Genomic DNA, 5,010 nt, shown 5'->3' with positions numbered 1-5,010 from the left:
TGTTGGAAATTTCTGTAACTGACAACTGAAGATACATATAATATTTTTAAGTATTTGAATAAAGCGTACGTACCGAAATATAAAAAAATTTTTTAAACTTATTTTAATAATTTCTTTTGATAAAAGTTTTCATAATAAATAAATTATAAAATTTTAAAAGAAAAAAATATATACCTTTGGCTTGCAAAGTAAATGGAGTTTATAATTTCAAAAACGGTTATAATAAATACTGCCTTGATGTAGATGTTTTTTTTTTACACGAGAGTTAGAGAGAGAGTTCATTTTTCTGTATATATAGATGACTATAATATACTATTTTAAAGTTTTGAAAATAATATCAAAATAATCAAAATAAAGTGTACAGTACATTTCCAAAATTTGTTTGCTTTAAACCAATAGTTTAAATAGCGTTTTCGATAAATATTTTACTTTTTTATAAAACCTTATGCAATTCTCTTTAAATTAAAAAAAAAATTAATTTGTTTTACAACAAAAAAGCAATTTAACAAAAACTGTAAATACTCCAGATTTATCGCGTCAAAATAAAGTGTACAGTAATAAATTTAATAAATAAAAAGCTAAAAAATCTACATTGTAATATTTTGTTGAATTTCTGTTTGCATATAGAACTACTTCTAGTCTCTTCGGTATCAATTCAGCTAATTTTGCTGTCATTTTCGGTGAAATTTTCTGCCATTCATCTAACAATACCGATTTCTGAGAGTCTATGCCAGTAACTAACTCAACTAATTTTGCTGTCATTTCTGGTGAAATTTTCTGCCATTCATCTAACAATACCGATTTCTGAGAGTCTATGCCAGTTACGCCTCTTTTACGAATTTTCCTGTCCAGTTATTCCCAGAAATGCTCAATGGGATTGAGGTCTGGTGATTATAGGGGATGGTCCAGTTATTTTGTTGTATGGCGCAGCAGCCATTCTTTAACAATTCGAGCGGTATGTTTTGGGTCATTATCTTGCTGAAAAATCCAGCAGCGATCTAGTTTCAATTCTTCGACATTAGATTGTAAATTTCCTTTTAAAATATTAAGGTAATCCATTTTGTTTATACTATTGTCAATAGACACTAATTTACCTACTCCACTTGCCAGCATACACCCCCACACCATCACTGAACTCCCACCGTGCTTTACTGTAGAAACTATAATGTTTTCTTGTATATGTATGGGTATATATGGTATATATATTTTGTGTAAAATTATTTTTATTTTGAATAATACTTGTACAAAATACAGGAAACTCTGATATGGTTTTGAGTGATTTTTAAGTATTCACAAAACTAAAATTATAATTTTCTTTTAGAAAAAAATATCTAAATAGTGAACCTACATATAAAAAGTAGCCAAAATTTATATTTTAATTAATAAACCACTTAACAATAGTTATGTGGTCTTACTGATGACAATTATATGTCAGTAAGTACAATAAGACTTTCATTTCTGGATCTCCATCAGATCTTGCAAATATCGTCAATATAGCGTTGATCCTTCCCACCTTGTATGTGATTATTGTTACTGCTGTTGTTTTTGTATTAAATTGTCTTAAAACCTATAGAACGAATGAAATTTATAAAGAAATTTTTATATGTGACGTTAAAAAACTATATCCATTAAAGTAAGTAGTTAACTTATAGAAGTATGGAAAATCGTTTAACATACAGTAAGACCCCGCTTAACGCTGTTTCGGTTTAGCGCTCTTTTATTTGAACTCGAACATTTAAGCAGATGTTTGAAAAAAACGGACTGAGAAGAGAAGCAATCAATAAGAGAATTTATTTTGGAAAAACTGCAACATCATAAATGCTGTAGAAAACATAAACCTCTCTTGGAATGAGATAACAGAAACATCTTTGAAAGGAGTTTTGAAGAGCATTTGGCTAGATTTAAGTAAGAGCGAAGACATTGGACGTTCTGTCGATATGGACAAAATAGTGGAAGAAATAGAGGAATTAGTGAAAAAAACGGGTTGAGATGAAGTAAATGTGGAAGACGTCGAAAAAATAGTTCAAAAAAAAAAGCAACTAGTCTTTCTACTAATGAGCTCAAACAATTAACAGAACAAGAAGAAAAGCAAAACGAACTTTCAATGTTGTTTGTAAAAAGGAGTTTGACCACTATAACTGAAATTATGAACCAATTTGTTGAAAATGATCCAAATTTTGACAGAAGTTCAAAAGCAAGACGGGTTGGTTTAGATTTATCCACTTATTAACAACTTTTAACAGAACGGAAAAGGAAAACGCAAACTACATCAGATGCCTTCTTGACAAAAAGGCAGAAAATTCGAAACACAGAATTGACTGAATGATCTGACTGACTTAGAATTTAATTTGTTTTTATATATATTCGTACATTGTTTTTGTTTTTATAAGTAATAAATATTTGGTTCTATTATTAATAATAAACATAATTATTAAATTTAATACCTAACCAATTTTCTATCAATCTTCCCCTAACCCCATTATTTATATGTTAAGATAGCCTCGTTCAGCGCTGTTTCTCATTACGCTCTATTTTGATGAATCGTATGCTATGTGGTAAGCGGGGTTTTACTGTACTTTAAAAACCTTACCTTCTATCTTTTTAAATACACTTTATTTGCAAGAATTCGAAAATGTATCTATCATCTATTTATTTTTTCAGAAATTCAAAAAAAAAAAAGGTCCATTATAATGATTACTAAAACAGTGTTATATTATTGAATCATTTAAATAAAAAAAATGCAATTCCAATTAATTTTGCGTTATTACGTATGAGCAACTTTGGCTTAACGAGCAGAAGGACAACAGTGAATGAGTTTCAAAAAAATTTATTTATAGAATTATTTATTAATTTTTTCTTATATTTTTAATAAAGATAGTAAAAAAAAATACTATGAAATAAAATATTGGCCATCATTTAGAGTCAATAAATATGACAGAAATGAATATCAGTTTGTAAATATTTTATGACGGAGGACATCCATGTGTCTAGTCAATTAATTGAAACAAATGTGTCAATGTTTGTCAAAATTGGATGTAAAATGCTGTAATAATCTTTATGGATATTGTTGTTGATTGCATTTGAAGTACAAATAACAGAAAAAAAATAAATATAAATTACATTTATAGTAATGAAAACACTGTCAACTTTTTTATGTCAGAAGTCCTCACATATGAAGTCGATTTGCTGATAGGCGAACAGTTTTTATTGATGCAATTTTATTTTTATTTCTCATCCTCATAGTGAATGAAATCTCAATTGCAATTTTTTAGATATTACATATGGTGTTATCAAGATGTTATGTTACTTTTAATATTCTTGATGTATCACTTCAATTACAAAAATTATTTATATATTTCCTTCGAAGACGTATTTTAATTTTATTTCATAAAATACTAAAATAAACTAGTGCAAAAAATAAAAGAAATTAAGTTGACTAAAAATACCATTAAGTCTTATTAACAAATCTTTTAAATCTTGGATGTAGGATCTGACTTTAACGTCCCATTCCTTCAAAATCTTATTACAAACTTTATACAGATCTTATTAAAGTTTATAGAAAACTCTTAATCTCTAAATAAGAAAACTCTTCATCTCTACACATTATTTAAAGGTAACTCAAAGCATATTGATTTATCATATTTTTTTTTTCTTTTAATAATATATCTTTCTTGAATCGCTTTAAATTAAAGCCTAGCAATAAGTTTTAGAATCTTAAAGACGAATAACATTACATTACAAATTATTTTATATAAACAAACTATAATGAAATATATAATAATTTGCAAATTATTTCAAAGGTCTCTAAATAAATAGCCAGGGCTTATTTATCAGATATCAAGGCGTATAAGTTGAATTAATCAGGGTGATCTTTAGGAAATCAGGATGGCAGGTTTATCATTTCGTTTCAATCTAGAGGAAGTTGTGATAGTAGCAAGTCTAGCCAGCGGATTTATATGGTTTTCAAGATTTCTGCTTTATTTTCTCAAATTTGACTTTAACCAGCGGCACTCTTAAATGTATGTTTTTATTTCTAAAATACCAGGGTGCACCAGTTATCATTCTTAGAATCTATGCTTGATCTCTTTGCAGGATTTCTACATTTGACGAACAGGCACTGTCATATAGCCGTAAGCCAGATTAGCTTAATGACTTGCTTGTATAACAAGACTTTGTACTCTAAACATAGGGGAGACTGATGCTTGATTAGCCAGCGAAGGCAAGATAAATACCAAGCTACGTCACTGTTTCTGTTTGCGGAACTACTATTCCGTTGAGAGTGATAGTTGGTGTGGAGGATCTGTTAAGAGAGAATGGTATATGACGACATCTTTCTATGAAGCACAAATGATTTTGCAGTTGACTGGAAGCGATTATGGCATTTTTATGTCGACATAAGATAGGTGATGTTACTAAATTGGTATTTGTAAGGATATCTGAAGTAAAGATGAGGTACAAAGATAAACCTAGAACGCTGCCTTGTGGAACACCTGCACTTATTGGAAAGTCTTTAGTCGTGTGTTTTTGTATTTTAGATTTAAAGATTTGTTTATCAAGTACAATTGAAGTACTGCGTATGAATTTTTTTTACCATATGACATAATTGTGTTATTTGTGTTAAAGAGACGATAATTATCAGGTTGCGTTACATTAATCCTTTAAGCAACTTACAATGCAGTTAAAATTCTATCCTTGGTGATATCCTTAAATAATATATTGTTAACGTTAGCTATTAGTCTAAAGTACTGAAACTTCTAAGAGTTATATTATTTTAGAATATTCTAAATATCTTCTATTGTTATTAAGTTTACAAGTGAAGTTATTTAAAAATATTATATATCTTAAACGAGTGCCTGGAAGATATCATGTCGTCAAGATAGATAAACAAAATCTGTGCAAATAATTTAGTATCACCCAAAATTGTTTTCTTTATTTTGTAACGACACTTTTGGTGACGTTCAAAAATTTTTAGTTTTTGCTGGGGTATCCTCAGCCGTCGTCCAGAGTCGT

Source organism: Teleopsis dalmanni, chromosome 1 (assembly GCF_002237135.1).
Source record: "Teleopsis dalmanni isolate 2A chromosome 1, ASM223713v2, whole genome shotgun sequence".
Taxonomy (NCBI): domain Eukaryota; kingdom Metazoa; phylum Arthropoda; class Insecta; order Diptera; family Diopsidae; genus Teleopsis; species Teleopsis dalmanni.
The sequence above is the reverse complement of the archived record's forward strand: the minus strand, read 5'-3'. Positions refer to the sequence as shown.